The sequence below is a fragment of the Macrobrachium nipponense genome, chromosome 11, assembly GCF_015104395.2.
Source record: "Macrobrachium nipponense isolate FS-2020 chromosome 11, ASM1510439v2, whole genome shotgun sequence".
NCBI classification, from domain to species: Eukaryota; Metazoa; Arthropoda; class Malacostraca; order Decapoda; family Palaemonidae; genus Macrobrachium; species Macrobrachium nipponense.
This window is the reverse complement of record NC_061087.1, coordinates 33,327,857-33,346,580: the sequence shown is the minus strand read 5'-3', so window position 1 is coordinate 33,346,580 and position 18,724 is coordinate 33,327,857. Positions and strand designations below refer to the sequence as shown.

General features: G+C 36.2%; 2 long non-coding RNA genes across 2 annotated transcripts in view; one reads left to right on the top strand and one right to left on the bottom strand.

Moving 5' to 3' along the window:
• The first annotated feature begins 452 nt into the window (after nt 1-452).
• Nucleotides 453-17,066, top strand: LOC135205266 (uncharacterized). Its single transcript, XR_010312509.1, has 3 exons — nt 453-556; nt 11,499-11,578; nt 15,995-17,066. It is a non-coding gene; the product is annotated as an uncharacterized LOC135205266 (long non-coding RNA).
• Nucleotides 14,060-18,724, bottom strand: part of LOC135205199 (uncharacterized) — a 55,468-nt gene continuing 50,803 nt past the window's right edge. The window contains exon 5 of the long non-coding RNA XR_010312506.1: nt 14,060-15,158. This is a non-coding gene — a long non-coding RNA (uncharacterized LOC135205199). The remainder of the gene's footprint in view (nt 15,159-18,724) is intronic.

Sequence of the window (18,724 nt, the reverse complement as noted above, 5' to 3'; positions counted from 1 at the left end):
AAAAAAAGTTTATATAGCTAGTCATTCTGGTATGAAGTTATGGTCATCTGTCAGATTTGGGTGCTTGTGAAAGCCACCCTGACTTAGAGAACTCAAGTTTTTAAGGCCCTTAGATGTAAATGTAATCTAGATACGGCAACTAACCTTTGCAAATAGGACTAGAGAAGGTTGTTTTAAAGTAAATGTCACCTTGCACCTATTTGCACAACTTCAAGAAGCCATCTACTTGAGCTGTTATACTCTCAAAATGTGTCACATAAGTGGAAAATAATAGTGTAGCTTTATAAATGAGTTTATAGGGCAATGATGGTATCATTTGCAAGTTCATAAACTCCTTACAACTTGGTCTTTAAGGAGACTGTGCTCAACAGCTTTAAATATAAATTTTATGTTAAAGATTTCTGTGCATTTTCGCTGTTATCAGTCAGTGTCTGATTAAATGCTTCCTTTTTAGGCTAAGAACTCGGAAGACGAGCCACAATCAGGAACTGAAGGGTTGCGCGTACTATAGTGGACTAAGCCAACAAGTTTGTCACTGGATCCACCGACTGTAAAGGTAAGAAATTGATAAAATTAGAAATGTTCTACTGACTTCCTTTCATGACTGTATAAAGTGGACTACTTTGGTGCAGTGTGTATCACCTTTGTTTCCCACGAACACCAATTCATTGATGATTAAAATTTTGGTCTTGAGGAACAAGCGCCGGAACATATCAGGATTATTCAGAGCCCTAATGAAAATTAAATATATAAATTAGTATGATAAATTATGAATAAATAAATGATAATAGTGTTCACATATGAACGTAAAAATGATGACTGATGATAGATAAAACCAATAAAAACGATTTATAAATATATCGAAATTTTTATATTTAAAAATATACCTATACCTTTATAGTAAAATAAAAATTACTAAAATCCTTACTAAATATACTAAAGTGAAATCTTATTAAAATAACCAGATTCTTTCATATAACTCAAAAGTGATCTGCCTCAACACCATCATTAAAATTTCTAGAATAGTCTTCCCAGCTATCAAGTACTTTACCCTAATGTGATTAAATCTAGGACAGCGCACCAGCAAGTGCTCAACAGATAGCTGACCATCACAGTGCGCACAAACTGGGGCACTGGCTCCCTCTACAATATAACTGTGGGTGAAGCGGGTATGGCCAATCCAAGCCGTGTTATGATGATCCCAAATCTTCTGATGCGATTACAACCAGATCTCCAAAATCATTACTTTTCCTAATATCTGTGTACTTCCTATTTGTGGATAAAATTTGGGAAGTCCATCTCTGCTGTCATTTCTTAAGGATGTATCTTCTAATAACTGGATGCATATCCAAATGTGTTTTTGTTTTGTTTGTTTGTATGTGTTTTTACGTTGCATGGAACCAGTGGTTATTCAGCAACGGGACCAACGGCTTTACGTGACTTCCGAACCACGTCGAGAGTGAACTTCTATCACCGAAATACACATCCTCACCTCTCAATGGAATGCCCGAAAATCGAACTCTCGGCCAACGAGGTGGCACGCCAACAACATACCGACCACGCCACTGAAATCACATCTCGCAGTATTTTTTGCTTCAGTATCAGACAGTTCATTCCCTTCTATACCAGTGTGCCCAGGAACCCAACAAAACTTAACTGTTTTGTGGCGAACAGAAAGATAAAAAAGCCATTCCCTGGCCTTTTGAATTAAAAGATGGTTAGGGTTAAACTTCTTTAGGGCTTGTAAAACACCCCTCTAGTCACTATATATATTATTGTGGATTTAAATTTATCAGATGCAAGATTTAAAGCATTTAAAGCAGTGAATATGGATGAGAGTCTAGTTATTATTATTAATAGGGCTTAGTTTTTCCAGACCTCGTGAGTCTCAAGTAGACTCTTCTCAGGTGGTTTTCAGGGATTTAATCCTGAGAAGAAGGAAAAGAAATTAAATAAATAAATAAAAAAAATTAGACTTTGATAAAAAAACAAAAAAAAAATTAGACTTTAAGAAACCTGTCTTATTTAAAAAATTTATGATGTTAATTGAAAATTTTTTGCTTTCAGCAAGAATACTTTTTCGTTTTTGAATTCCGTAGATAAATTGATCTTTGTTGGATCCAATTTGGGCATTCAATAAGTAATGCTGCAACCTGTCATGGGTGTTTGACATCTATTACACTTTATTGGGTCAGCATGTGGTGTTGACAATCGTGTCCCATGCGAGAATCTTCTGTGTCATACATAGCCTTGTTAGGATCACCTCTTTTGATCTTTCTTTTTGTGAGGATGTCCTCCATGCATAGCACTTCAGTTTTTTATGTGTTTAAGTTTATTTGTGGTTGGCACTAAGGACCCATTCTCTTTCCAATCCTGTATATCAATGGTTTAACAGATGTTAGCCAGTCTGACACTGGGGCATGTGTAATTGTTGGAGGGATAGTGCAGGCTAATTTGGTAGCTGAGTCCGCATTTTCATTTCCTTTTATCCCCACGTGTGCTGGAATCCAACATATTTCTATTGATAATCCTGACTGGAGGAGTTTGATGAATTTTTATTTGTATTTCCTGCACTATTTGGTTTACTGATTTATACTGTCTTGTAGCATCTATAGCACTACGTAAGTCACTGAAAATAATAGACACTTGCTTTTACCTCAGATATCATATCAAGAGCCATCTGTATGCTGTGAATTCAACAGTAAATATTGATGATATTAAAGGTAGGCTTCTTTTGATTAACATATTTTTCGAATATGCAGATGCTCCTACTCAAACATTATTTTTGGAGCCGTCTGTATATACCATGAATTTGTTTTCTTTTCTTCTAATGTGCTCCAAAGCATGTTGGCGGTACATTTCTGTACTTGTCATTTGCTTTTTAAGTAGGTTAAGACCAGGGAGGTACATATCTTATTCGTTTTAAAAATCCACGGTGGTGGCAATTCCATTGGTGGGTGAAAAATTGGATCTATGTTATGCAAGTTCATTATGTATTTAGCTCTTTTTGGGAAAGAGCTAGTACTATTAACTTCTGTTACTGGATTACAATTTTGAAAGCAGTCAGCTGCAGGAGACGATCCCGCTTGCAGTGAAAGACCTCTTTGTATTGCTATCAAATTACGTTGATGTTTCAAGGGCAACACACCTGCCTCTACCAGAAGCGAGTTTGTTGGGGACGATCGGAATGCTCCTGTGCACAATCGCATGCCTTCGTGGTGCACTGCATCGAGAGTTTTTAATGCAGATTCTGAGGCGGATGAATATATTGGGCAGCAGTAATCTATTATGGATAAGACTGTTGTCTTATATATCGATTATAAAATGTCTAGCTTTGCTCCCCAATTAGTGTGTGATAACTTTTTCAATATGGCAAGGGCTTTGATGCCCTTGGCTTTAATGTATTTGATGTGCTCTTTCCAATTTAAATGTTGATCAAATATCACTCCTAGATATTTTATTTTTGTACAAAATTGTATTTCAGTGCTATAAAGGTGAAGATTGATTGTTTGGTTCTTCAGCCATCTTTGTCTTTGTAGAAGATGATTGCTTTTGTTTTATCAGTTGAAAATTTAAATTCAACTGAATTTGTCCACCTACATATATTTGAAATAGCAGTAGTGAGAACTCTCTGAGCATGTCTCAAATTACTACTCGTATAGTAAATAACAAAGTCATCAACATATAACTGTTTTTTTTACACCACTTGGTAAATTTATAGTAATGTCATTGATTGTTAAAGCAAACAATGTACAGCTCAAGACACTTACCTTGAGGGATTCCTTCTTCCAGTTTATAGGTACCGAGTAGGAATTTTCTACTCTTAACTTGAAAAGTTCTGTTTGTTAAAGTTTTAATAAAATATTGGTAAGTGGCCTCTTAGTCCCTTGGAGTGGAGATTTTGCATGATGTTATATTTCCATGTTGTATCGTATGCTTTTTATATATAAAAAAATATAGCTACTGTTAATTTATTTTGTTCAAAGCCTTTTTTGATATGAACTTCTAAATGTGATAAGGGATCTAGGGTTGATCTGCCAGCTATTGAACCAGATTGTGTTGGTGTTAAAATGGATTATTTGGTTATTACATACGTTAATCGTGCATTAGCCATTTTTTTCTAAGATTTTGCTTAGACAGCTTGTTAGGGATATCGGTCTTTATTGGATGGATTACTTGCATCCGTTCCTGGTTTATTTATTGGAACTATTATGGCATGTTTCCATTTATCAGGAAAGAAAGACACGTTTTAGCCAGATACCATTAAAAATTTTTATAATATATTTAGCTTTAGGAGCTAATTTTTCTATAATTTCAAATATTTTATCATATCCTGGTGCGGAGGGATGACATGAGTTGATGGCATTTATCTAGTTCATCCATGTTGAAAATATAATTATATTCCAGATCTTCAAGAGTTTCAAAATTGAGTATTATATTTTCTTTTTGTTTTCTGATATTTTGAAAATGTATATCGAGGCTAGAGTAAGCACTGATGTTTTCAAAATGCTTTCCAATTAAATTTGATATTTCATAAGTATCATGTATATTTTTCCATTTAGATGTATTGCACTTCTTGGAGGTTTTATGTTTTTCATTGATTTTCCTTATGTTTTGCCTGATAATCAATCCCTTGTTGATGTGTTTGAAGATATGTTTGAGACATTCTTTCCCTGTTGCTATTTTTTCAGCTATTACTGTTTTTCTAAATTTGGCTGTATATTTGTTATATTGTGGTTTAATGTTGGTTAATTGTTTTGTTTGTTATAACACATTTGTTTAAATATGTTTTATATTATAGGGCATTTTGTTGAGTGACTTAAGGTTATTCCATGTGAGCTTTTCATCAAAGACCATTCCTAAAAATAGTTTCTTTTTAAGGTAAGAGTTGGAATGGTTCCCCTAGTTCGGTACCTGCAGAACCGAACAGCGACAGTCTTTGATTCTCTTAAAAATTGAAATCCTCGCGCATTAGCCCACTGCTTACTTTATTGATGGCTCTTTGCATGAATCTGCTAATAGAAACTGCATCATATCCTGTGCAGTACAGAGCCAGATCGTCTACAAATAAAGAGCCTTTTGCTGGTGATGGTGCATTTTCTGATACATACATCATTAATGGCAATAGTAAAGAGGGTGACCTAAGGACACCTAGCCAGAGGAACTCTCTCTTCTTGTAAGAGAGGTCGTGATACATGATATCCAACTCTTACCTTAATATATATATCTGATAAAAACGAATTTACATATCTGATCATTCATGGACAAACTTGCCAATTTAGTTTTTAATTTTCTTCCAAATCGTTTTGGATGGTGTTTTAGAGCTAATGCCATTTGTGTAGCACATCCACGACTCCCTTTTTTTTTTTTTTTTTTTTTTTTTTTTTATTTTTTTTTTTTTTTTTTTTTTTTTTTTTTCTTTCTTTTTTTTTTGTTTTTTTTTTTTTTTTTTTTTTTTTTTTTTTTCTTTCTTTTTTTTTTTTTTCTTTCTTTTTTTTTTTTAAATATTTATTTTGCTTGGCCACAGTACATTGGTGAATAACTTGGATTGTGAGTTTCCACTCCTCTTATACTTTTATAACATTATCTAGTGATCTTTCTCATACTACAGCAGGTTTTTGTTCCACCACTTGTCTAGAGGGCTTTTCTTTCGTTGTGGCAATTGCACTGTTGATGGTAGTGTCATTAAAATAATTATATGCTTCCGAAATGGATGGAAATGATTTTACATTCTTCAGCGTGAGAGCAGACTCGCTAAATTTCTTCCAGTCTGTTTCATCTACCTTCCATTTAGGAGGTGACTCAAATGGCCGATACTTAACCGATTTTATATGCAAATGGAAGTGGTCACTCCCATTTGGATATCCATTAACTGACCATTCATAACCAATATAAATACTAGATGAGCAGATGCTCAGATTTTTATGACACTTTTCCATGGGACGATCAGGTTCATTATGAATCACTAGAATGATGGGACTGGAATGACTGATGGACTGCAACAAACTAAGGAGGAGAGAGTAAAAGAAATTACCAAGGTACCTTAAACCTAGTTTATTGCAATAAAGTATATACATATTTACAATGATTACAGGTTTTGGATAGCACAAAGACAAAACCATTACTATAAACATTCACAGTTGTACCTCAAATTATTATCTCGTCCAAAATACTTTTAATGCAATAAAGTAATTATCAACTAGCAAATAAACTGACAGCAGAGTAAACCTATAACGCCATCTAAACCCCTTCAACAGCAGCAGTAACTAACATTGTAAAATAAATAACAGTTAAACAGTTCATCATTAGAGCCATACACATGTTCAACACCAATAATATAATAATGGTAATACACTTATAAGAGCCTTACACTCACTCATCAATAATAGAATAAAGATTTGATCATCAGCATAGTAAGTGTTATCCTAAATTAATCAATCAATGGGCAACTTAACATACACAGTCAGTTAACACAGTGTAGTAATCATAAATCCAAAACATCGGTTCGAATCATCAAAAGATAACATTTAGTTATCAAAACAGGAACACCACCACAATATAAAATAATTCACCAATTCGTGAAGACCGTCTTTTGCAGTCTTCGTAGCCTCTTGGTACTACTGACGAAGTCATAGACACACACAGAAGAACACATTCTCCTGCCAAAGCAAACAGGTCGTTCACCCGTTACTCAACAAAGTTGACTGCAACTGCTCCAATCACACTGAAGACACAAAGATCATCTTGCCAATTATCAAGACCATCACCTTCCCATCAACAAGGCGATTTCCTGCTGCTGCAGTTGCGTTCTCGACAGTGTTGTTAAGAATCAGACTGTCTGCTATCCAAAACCTGACTAACTTTGGAGAAACCAGAAGGGACAAACGTCACCTCGCCTCAGTACACAAAAGTAGAGGAGGCAGTTAAACAATCATCCAACCTTGTTTCAAATGTAATGATTTTAAAATGCTGGCAAACCTAGCAAGGTCAATAGCAGAGTAGTATTTGAGTAGATATTATGATACGTCATGGCTCCATTATTAAGTAGTGATATCATGACCATCCATAATACCCTCGCATCTGCCATGTTCCCACCCCAAATGGGGTTGTGAGCATTAAAATATCCGAGGAGGAGGAACGGAGGAGGAAGCTGATTGATCAGTAAATGAATATCATTACGTATAAGTGAAATCCAAATCAGGAGGAAGGTAGATGGAGCAGACTGTAAATCTGCTTGTCTAAAATGAAAGTTGCTGCTACAGCTTGGAGATGAGTATTAACTGATAGCAGGAAGTGTTGAAACGATCTAAGTGCAATAATTGCCGCACCTCCCTTAGCTCTATCTCCTATTAATGATGGAGAATTATATAAGCCGTAATTTAATCAAAGATTATATTGTTTGCTTCCAACCTAGTTTTCTGGAGAGAGAATTCCGCACTTATGGTCATGGAACAGTACCTTCAGCTCTTCACTTCAGACCCTGAGACCTGTACAGTTCCATTGTAGTGTTGACGTGAACACAATTTTTGGGCTTGGTTGAAGGCCCTTTGGATGGAGCCTTCTCATTTACTTCTGTTTATGAGCATTATCAAAAGATGATTTGGAAAGGACTGGTCTTGTCATGTTTGGTTTATTATCTGTTAATTTACTAGTACCATTTTGTTTCCCTTTCTTGTCAAATTGTTTGAATTCAAGCTGGGGTTCTTGCATCGAGCTTAGTAACTTCATATCTGTTACAAGTAATGAAAGTTTAATGGATTTGATAGAGGATGGGATGAGGGGGAACTTCTCGTATGGTGCTTTTGTTCCTCAGTCACCATTAAATCGGGCAGAGATGCAGCCTGAGACAATTCCAAGGTGATTGGGTTGAGTGCCATCTTATCTTCCTTGGAGGCTTGCATTCTAGCCTCAACAGGCCAAGCACATAACCCAGATGGCTGGGCCACTAACGCAGGGGTTGATGCACCTGCTACATTAGAGGGTGCTGCCACTGCACCCCTAGTGGTAGATAGGGGTAGTGGCTGAGGAACTTCAGCATAGCCCCTAGGTTGTTGTCCTAATTTAATTTTTGCAAAACCAATACTCATATGTTCTTCATTGGTTGTATTTAGTGCAGTCAGTTCAAATTTGTATATTTCACAATTTTTTCTTATTGGATTTATGTTCCTGTTGGCAATTCACACATTTCGCTTTTCTATTACATTCATCATCATAATGGACACCAGAGCAATTTATTCAAATTTTAGCATTTTTCCTGTTTTTTTGACGAGTGGTCAAACTGAAAACAATATCACTGCATTGGTCTTTGCTGGAAAAGGACGTACTCGTAACATTCATTTTCAAACATGACATGAGAAGGTACTTCAGAGTCTAAGAGGTTAAAATGATCATGTTGGCAATAGCTACCTTTTTCACTTTCCACAGAAGTTGGGCTTGTTTCTAGAATTTCTTCTTCGGTCATGTCATATAGGTCTTTATCAAATAGTCATTTCATAACTTTTAATGTTCAAGTTCAGCTTATATGCTTGGGTTGTGGACCTGGCTTGAATTATCACCGCTCTTTATTCCTCCCACTTTTTTCTGAAGAAACCTGCAAAATTTGTAGAAATTATAATTTTCCTTCTTAGCTGAAGCTACCTGCCAATAGGTTCAGGAGTTCTTTCTTCTGCAATCTGGTTTATCTTGAGCCCATTTCGGTGGCAAATAAACGTCCAAGTCTTTGGGGACTTTGTTAAGGCTCCTCATACTGTAGCTCGACCGATTTGTATGGGACTTACACTACTAGCCTTTAGAGCTCATCATGGGTACTAAAAGCAACCTAAGCTTCCCATGTAAATTCACTATCAAAAGCTCAGCTTGACTTCTGCAAGTTCCAAGCTGTCAAGAGTATTTCATAATCACAACTGACTGGTAAGTCATTAATATGGAGCATTCTCAAATTTTTCACACAACCTGGCTGTGTTGAGGATTTAACTTTGGATGAAGATTTCTTAGTGTGTCTTTGATTGAAGTCTTCATCAATGAAGCATGGCTAGAGGGTCCAGGGGTGGGCAAGTCAGGATTGGAATCAGATTCGTTATTAATACTTTTCATCAATTCATTTTTTGGAGAAGTCATCAACATTTAGAGAATTTTGAATCTCCATGGCAGGTGCAGAGGTGGTCATCTGTGCCAGAAGAGCACCTTCATAGGGCCCAGGGGTACTCGAATCCTACAACTGCTAGACAAAGATTTGAGAGGGGAGGGTAAAAAAAAATTAAATAAACCTCAAAACCTTAAAAAGATCATAAGCCTTTCACGGGGTTTATTCCTCCACCAATGGCACAAGTGAGAAACAAACTCCCAAAAGTGTGGTCCAGTCCTGCAGAATAGTTCTGCCTGATAACTCTCAGGTCCGAACAATATCGGGCAGTTGAGGTCCCACCACAGCTCCCACTATTTACCTTCGGATATAAACCCATTCCCTGCTGTGATATCTTTTCCTATTTGTCAGATCCAATAAATTTTACAAAAAAGTGGAAAATTTCACAATATTACTCCAAATGAATATATAAAAATATGAGTCTTGGACCTTAAACCCGGAACTAATTACTGGGTTTCAAGAGCCCCCTCACTACGTCAAGGTGATCCACATCGAGGAGAACAAACACCAATTAAAAATAGCATTACTGTTCGTGTTGTACAATAGGAATTGGAATTGTAGGTTAAAGGCCAAGCACTGGGGACCACTAGGATTACATTTAGTTCTGGGATATATTTGGCAAATGAATATTATTATTCTCGTATACTGACCACAATATGAAGAATATTATTCTCGTAGTTTTAGTAGGTATTTGAGTTGTGTTCAAATGCAATAAAATTAGAGGTTATTACTGTTTTATAGAAGTATGAGTATTCTTATTGAGGTGTGCCTTAATCTCTGTAAAAGGTTCAAAATCGTTTGTGTAATTTCACATTAAAGACCTAGTTCTATGATATATTAGTAAACTGTGATTCTATGGAAAACATTAAAATAATAATAGTACATAAATGGGGCACAAATGTAAATGAAAATGTTTCGCCCTTTAATCTAAAATAATCATCACTGCACTGTAAGAATCTGGGCCAATTTTAACACGGTGTATAAAGTTACTGCTTAGTATTTACTAAATTAATATGATTTCACAATTATTCTTTCCGTTTACTCCCGTGAGGGGTAGGTGCTGTTGGTGCACTCACGAGTCAGTGTAGGCATTTCTAAACGATGTTTAGATGTTTGTAGCGTTCCTTAAGCTCCTAATTGCACCCACTTTTTAAACCTTTTACTTACCCTCATTCTCGCTTCCTTTCTTCAGTCTTGCTGTCCAACAATCCTAACTGAAGCTTAATGCAACTTTGGGGTTTTGTCCAAGTTCCACTTTCAGTTCCTTGTATTTCATCTTTCTCATTTTCTGGATCTCTTTATATTGTTGTCCAGCCACTCAAACTCCCTCTTTTTAGTTTTAAGCGCTGAATGGCTTAAGGTGTCCCAGGCCTTGGCTTGACAGCCTAAATTTCATAAATTGGTCAAAATCAAAAGCATGCCAGAAAATTTAATGTTTTTTTTTTTTTTTTACAATAACCAAACCTCCTCTGTGGACTTCCACGATGTAAAAATGTATAAAAGGCTATGTTACATTTAAAAAATACCAAGTGAAGCATATTCAAATGGTCAACTAGATTACAATAATGATTAGATATAAGAACCCAAGACTCAAAATACCTGAGGGTAAGGGTGTCACAGGTAGGAGATTGTTTGCATGTGATAGAAAATAAAAAGGTGATTGGTTGAAAGGAGATTCTGAAGGGATAATCTTTGTCTTGCAAGATTCCATCCACAAATCTGTTTAAAAGTCTTGACAGTATTGAATGATAGTTTTGAATTAAACTTTTTCTCCAGGGAAATTAAAATTTCGCCTGTATCTGGTTTCACCAGTTTTAGGGTTTCCTCGCATTTTACTTCCTTTTATATTTCAGTTCCAATTTACTTCATTTTTATTGAACTGAAAGATGGGTCTGTATTATCCCAAATTGAAAAACCTAAACTTAATGTTTACGGACAAATAGTATTACCCGAAATTAAGGACCAAAGGGAACAAAGAGGGAACCTATTCTTATATTATTCAATCTGTGCTACTTTTGATGTGAATGCTGTTTGTAGTCGATTCGGAGTAAGGATAATTATCGTATCTGACTCACTTTGATGTCCAGAGTATTTTTACTGGAATAGTATTTGTGAACTATTGGCACTACCATATCCTTCAACTACCATGAATACTTGTGCATTAATATTGAATTAATAACCAGGACTACATTACTGATGGACTGCCTTTGAACTTCCTGGCATTTGTGCGGAGTTAGCCATATTAGGAATACTACTGTAGTGCAGGTAAGTATTCGGAAGTTTTTTTTTTTTTTTTTTTTTGTGAGAAAGGCCACAGTTTTCCATGTTGTAGTTAACTTATCTCACATTCTTTCAGATTATCCACAGCTAGCCATTTCTTGAAGGGGAAATTTGAAGGAAATTCTCCAAAAATGTTCTGCAACACTTTTCAGAAAGGTAGGTGCTTGATGAACATGAAATTATTATTTTTTTTTTTAAGAAGTTGGTTTTATAGAATTTCATAATGAATCGATTCAAGATTTTTACCTAAGCTTAAGATAGACTGAACAGCTGGTGAGAGTGAAAAACAAAGAGAAACTGAAGCTTGTGTACTAGCAGTGCCAGTAACTTTTAGAATATTTTTAAGAAGTTTATTAATTTTGGTAAAATAATTATAAATGCAATAGAAAATTAGCTTGAATGTAGATCTTTTTGGTATTCATAACTTTATATATTTTGAAATTTTTTATTTGTTTCATTTTGTATGTCATTTCCTAGTGATTATGGGTCCGTTGAATATTTCATATATAAGATGGATTTGGCTTTTGACGATTACTGTAAGAAATCTCCAGTAGATAGCAGCAAATTACTCTGACTGGAAATAACTGAGCCAATTAGGGGAGGTGATGAGAGATGAGACATTGTTGGTGCTGAAAAATCTTGCCAGATACATGAAAGTGTTGAAATTGTTTTATAATTGCTATAGCTACGCTCACACCAAAATAATAATACTAACAATACAGATAACGATAGAACTTTGTTCTGTAATTGGTAATTGATAATACAGATAAAGATAAAACTTTATTTTGTAGTTGGTAATTGATACTTACTTAGTTATTTTATTGAAAAAAATATACAATTATTATTAAGTTTTTCCAACAAGACTTACAAAATATACCAAGTAGATAGTAATATCATTTGTTCTTGCAAGTACATGGCCTACAAGGAAAAATACAACATCAAGTACAAATAACATAAGCATATAAGATTATAAAATTTGCACTGCAGTATAATTTTGAGTTAATATTTACTGTAGCTGTGTCTACAGCCTGAAGGTATAAATGGAAAAAGTTTAAATAGACATGCCAAATATCTGCTGTGAAAGAAGAATTAACTTCAACAAGCAATTCTGCTTTGTATCAAATTTGCACAGAAAAAAATTATTCCCATTAATGTAAATGTTGAAGTCATACCATACTTTGGTGTCGAGAGATTAGTCTTATCTCCTTCGACTGTTTGTAAGAAAGATAATGTTCATTATATTATCTATGTTTGTATTTTCTAAATAGGAACTGAAGGAGTCTATGTTATATGAGGTATCTCTGTGTGTTACAGGATATACAGTCTTTTCCACGTTCATTTCTTATCAGTGTAATATAAGCTATTAGGTAGTCATGGATACAATTTGTCCATCCTATATCGAGAAGTCATGTATGTTAAAAGGATAGTTTTTCATTACGTACTTTACTTATGATTTGCAGTATCCAGAAGGTAATTGTTCAATATATGCTTGCCCGTGAGTGATAGTAGGTGGTGGTTACTATTTTCAGTCATTTTTTATTTTTCTGAAGTTCATATGTAATCATCATCATCATCTTTTGACCTTATAGTCCCACTGTATAGCAGGTCAGCTGATCGTGTCAACTTTCTCCATCCTATTTTGTAACCTTGCATCTCCTTTCCCCCCATCCCACCTCACCCATATCCCTCCTCACCACATCCATCCATCTGATCCGCTGACGCCCCACAATCATCTTCCCCATCACTGGCATGTTCTTAGCTCTTGATTGGTTCCATTTCCTCTCTTCTTATTACATGGCCATAGTATCTCAGACGAGCTTCCTTATCCTTTCCTTTACATTACATATATTACACTACCACACATTAGTCTTACATATCTCGACTCTCCCTCCTTTCCAGTAGTTGATACTCCAGCAGTCCATCTCACCATCCTCATCTCTGTTCTTTCCAACAGTCCCTCCTCTCTCCGTAAAGTGCCCAAGTTTTTGCCCCATATAATAGTATGGGCCTGATAACTCTTATGAATCTTCATTTTGAGCCTTAATGACATTTGTCTAAAACAACTCGGGTTACTTTTCTCCATTTTCACCATGTTTCTTCAATTCTGTCTCACAACTTTCTCAGTACCTCCCTCCTCTCTCATTACAGATTCCAAGTCCTTCTCTACTACTAATTATCTGTCTTTCCAATAATCACTTTCAATCCTTTCCTTTCCAGGGCTCCTTTCCATGCTAAAACCCCTTCTTACAGTTCTCCTGTGTCTGCTATAATGACTAAATCAGCAAACATCAGTTCCCACAGTTCTTCGTTGTTCCTTAATCTGATGTCAGTGTCTATAACGACGAGGAAAAAGAATGGACTCGAGCTGATCCCTGATATAGAGGCCAACCTCCATAAGGAAATACCCGAGTCTCCCCATATTTTGTCTGCAGTGGTTCTTGCCCCCCCCCATACATCACCTTCACTAACCTTGCCATCTTTTCTGTTACTCCTCTCTTTCTCAAACACAATAGACTAATCTTCTTGGTACCCTGTCATATGCCTTTTCAAGATCCACAAAACACGTGTAAATTTTCCTGTTTCCTTCTAGATACTTCTCTCTTGGACTTTGTCTTACTATAAAAATGGCATTCTTTCCTTTCATAAACCTAACCTGCTGCTTATGTATATATCTGTCAACTCTCGCAACCTTTCTGATACTATTCTTTCTAGTATCTTCAATATATGCTCCAAAAGGTTCATTCCTATATAGTTCCCAGGTTTAAATATTTCTCCTTTTGCATATACATTTCAATCTTCCAACCATCATTCAAGTACCTTGGCATTTCCTCTGCATCCTAGATATTTTCAAACTGTGTGCAACCACGCTTTTCCTAGATTTCACAGTGCTTTAATTATTTCTAATGTTACTTCTGACTTTCCTGCAGCTTTATTTACTTTTTCTTCCTTTATAGTGTTCTTGACTTCACTCTCTCTGATATTTGCTATTGGTCCTTTACTGGAGGAACATTTTCCAGTTTTTCACACTCATTCTCATTGTTTAATAGTCTCTCCATCTTCTGTTGACTACCTCTTCCGCAATCAAGATATTTTCATCTTTAATAATTTTCATCTTTAATAATTCCTACCTTTCCTACATCCTGCCTGTCTTTTCTTCTCACTTCTGCAATTCTGTAGATTATCTTTTCTCCCTCAGGTGTTCCCATTATCTTATACCATTCTCTCCTGGCTTCTCCCTTTGCAATTGCTACCACTCTGTTTCCCTCTTTGTCTGTCTATACTCCTCTTTTGTTTGGTAGTTATCTTCTATCCACCCTCTTCTGGCTATGTTCTTTTCCTTCACAGCTTTTGAACCCTTTTGTCTCATTTTTGTCCACTTTTGTATGTTACCAGATGACTTTTCCTTTTCTCAAACTGTGTATTATTCAAGATTACCAGATTCTTAGCCTCTGTTAATTGCAATAACCTTTCACCTTCCTGGTTTTTTTTTCTTTCCAAACTTCCTCCCCCATGTATTTTTTCAAAAACCATCAGAACTCTCGCCTACATGGGCATTCATGTTCCCAGATAACACTAGTAGTTCACTTCATTAGAAAGACTCTTGATATATGTATTCTAATTTTTCTCCGAATTCCTCCTCCTCCTCATCACTATTCTCTTGTTGAGGGGTGCATGCCGAGACGATATGCCATACTCTCCTATCTTTGCTGGACCTCTGTGACATTTTCCTGCAAATCTGAAGTTCATATATGATCAGTAACCAAAAATTCATTAGTATAGTTGGAAGGAATAGATTTTACTGATTTTATGAATACGTTCGTATGGGTCAGTACAGTTAGGAATAGTAGTTATGTGGAGTCAAACCTATAAGGTATTCAAACCTGCAAGGTATTAACTGTAACATAGTGTAAGTAATAGTTTCAGCTGAAGTACAATGATTTCTGTTATTTTCCCTCACTCTCTCTCATAAAGTAGCTTCCACTGTGTTAGAGACCTGGAGCTAAGCTTCTTATTTATTCCTTATATATTTTTTATTTATTTGTATCTGATATTCTTTTGAGATTAAATTTATTAATGTTTTGAAGTTTCACATTATTCAAATTTATAATATTTTTGAGGTCTCTCATTATTTTAATGTTATGTTCTAATTGTTGGTACTTTAACTTTTAAACTTGGATTACTAAAAGGCTTTGTTTAATATAGGGGTGATTTTAATTTATTGTTTTTAAAAGGCTTTGTTTAATATAGGGGAGATTTTAATTTATTGGTATTATCTCAAATTTTATAACATATTTCTTTACCATCGACGAATACTCCATGAATTTTGTACAAAGCTTGCCATGAAAATAATGTATCTTCCCTAGCATTTAACATAAATCAATTATAAGTTTATGCTGTAAATACTGAATAGTAATCCTATCAAACATTATCATCATGGTTTTCATATTTCAAGACACGGCTGTCATGTGAAGATTTCAACTTCCAAGTGCTGCTTTAAGAGCACTTCAGTACGTATTATGTCAAATATATTGTAGGAGTTAACCATGTTTTAACATTGCTTGAATCTTTCAGCTTTATAAATGCCATTCTTTTGAAAAGTCTTAGCAGCAGGGCAAGTCAACTCCCAATTTCCAAATGTCCTCAAGATTAGCATATTACAAAACCTTAACACTACACCAGACATCCACCCACGTGACAAGAGTTTAAGAAGAAAAGATACTAATGCAACAAGTCATTAAAGGTGAAGTTTCACCTGTGACTCAGCCTGTGATAGACATGGTGTACTTCGGTTAGGAAGAATAGGGGTAATTTTAACAAAACTTGTGCCAGCAAGGGAATATCTGAAGGATGTCAATTGCTGTTTTCAGATATTCAGATATTAATATTCAGAGGTGCTGAATAAAAATAAAACAAATTTCTTAAACTAATCAAGTCTTTTAAAGGCTTCATACCATTAATGTCAGCAGGTTCAACTAATGATGGTCAGGCTGCAATGCAACAGCCATAAGAACAAGTTAGACAAGGTAAGGTACCTGCCTGGTCAAAACAACTAAAACAAAAACAATTTTATAAAGTTCAACTGGGTGTGTATACTTAACTATGTAATAAGACCAATCAGAGTTCAACACAGTGGTGCCCTTCATCACCTACACGATGTAGGCTTTCATTTCAGTAACAGCCTGCAATAATGAGTTTTCCATTTTGGGAAAACTTCGTTATGAAGCATGTCTTGATAAAACAAGCAGGTAGTGCCATAGGGTTCGATGACAAAACCATCCCATCCTGAAACTACATTAACTACACCAACTTACTCCAACAGTACTGGGTGGTTTGGAATGGACAAGTATCTGCTTCGAGTTTATATAAGGTCAGACATAAGGGCAATCTTGGAAAAACAAGGACAGGTAATGGTGCCAGTGGCTGTCACACTTATCAGTATAATCTTGGAAAGGAAGACTGCAGCAAAGATTTGCCTAATGGACTCAACTTTTGACATGGGTAACAGCAGGTAAAACCATAACCTTGCCAAAGTGCAGGCAAGCTGGTATCCCAAAGTCAACTGCCCGTAAGTCCTCCAAGACAAAGTTCAAAGGTCACTCAAGGACCTATGATGAATGAAGGTGTCCAGCATGAGAAAGATTAGTCAAGCACCCATTGAAGATGTGGCAGAGAACTCTCAGCTCAAGTTACAGAATAGCTCGAATGTGTCAGAGAAGGAACATTCCAGGCAGATGAGACTGAATTATATCCATTTACATTGTACTCAATGCTTAAGCTAGGTCACCAGTGGTAAAGGTGTAAGGCAAATTGGTTATGGGCCCAGAACACTGTTGTGAGAAGAGATATTAACAAGTTTAATTCATTCAAGAAAAAAAAGTTATTCAGACTTAATCACCCAAAGCAAGCCAACTGCATAAGGTCGAGATGGTTGACCACAAAGAAGGACAACTCAAGAAAGACCTTGCTCAACGTCGATGGATCCAACTATTACCCAAGGTAGAAACTAATGGAATCTCAATGCACTGACAAGAATTGTTGGAATGCAATCGACCCAGGATTCAGAAATGAGGTGCGTGGAAATCCAGACAAAGACAAAGCCAGCGTTACGCTGAATGTGGAGCAACAAAGAGTGAACAGATAGGTATGTGGAGTCGACTTTGATGCTCTCACCAGTTCAACAGTCTACGATGTCGGCAAATTCAAGCTGGCAAAAAATGCGTGGGACACCCTGTGGCAAATTTATGTACCAGGAATTCAGGATCATCCACACCATGCTGTTCTTCAAGGAGCTGGCTGGGTTGGACAAGACTCCAAGCATATCTATATCAGACTACATCTCAAAAATGCACAAGCTCATCCAGAAAGTAAAAATGGGTGGGATACCTATGAATGATACAGGACTGCCACTGAATGAGTATGACTCATTCAACAGATTGTCAGAAGGCAACCTTGATGACCTCGCCTCCAATAACATAAAGGGTAAACTCATGGTGAAAGGAAGATATCATTGCACTGAAGGCAACAGGCAACCAGAAGGGATGCAAATAGTCAATCAAAGCTAAACATCAACAGCAGTAACAAGGCAGCACCAGCATGACAACAATTCTGGTCAAGGCCAGAGGAAGCAGTGGATATGTTACACTTACAAGAAACTGAGGCACCAAGCAAGGCTGGTATTCAAGGAGAACAATCTAAGAAGAATTGTGACAGGAAGGCTTCATTTTCCAAAAGTGAAAGTAACACTGATGAATATGAAACTGTAATCCTATGCACAGAGGCTAATGTCCATGCATACATAAGCCAGGGATTACAGGAAAGGTGGTTTCTTGATTCAAGTGCATCAGACCACAAGTGTTGTGATGCAAGTGCCTTTAGTAAGATACTCTAGCAGGAAAGGATCAGTGAATATTGGTGACTGCTTCACACACCCAGTGCAAGCACGCTGATGTGATATCAGCTTACATGAACAGCAACATTACTAGAGGAAGTCTACCTGAGCAGCCTTAAGGTTTTGAAAATGGCAACTGGAGGATAATGTGTGTAGGCTGAACTCTTAAGTGTTTTTTTTTTGTATGTGCTGAAACATACAGGCCAAGAGTGGTAAAAGGAGATCAAAATTCTCATTGACATGGGATTCAAGCCTTCCCATGGAGACCACTGCCTGTTCATACACACCAAAGCAAGAAGCTGTATGTATGCCTGTACATTTTGATGACTAGCTGTGCTACATAATATCAAGTGGTTTAAGGAGATGCTAAATATGGAAGCTGAGATAAAGTGAGCTTGGGGAGATCTCAGGAA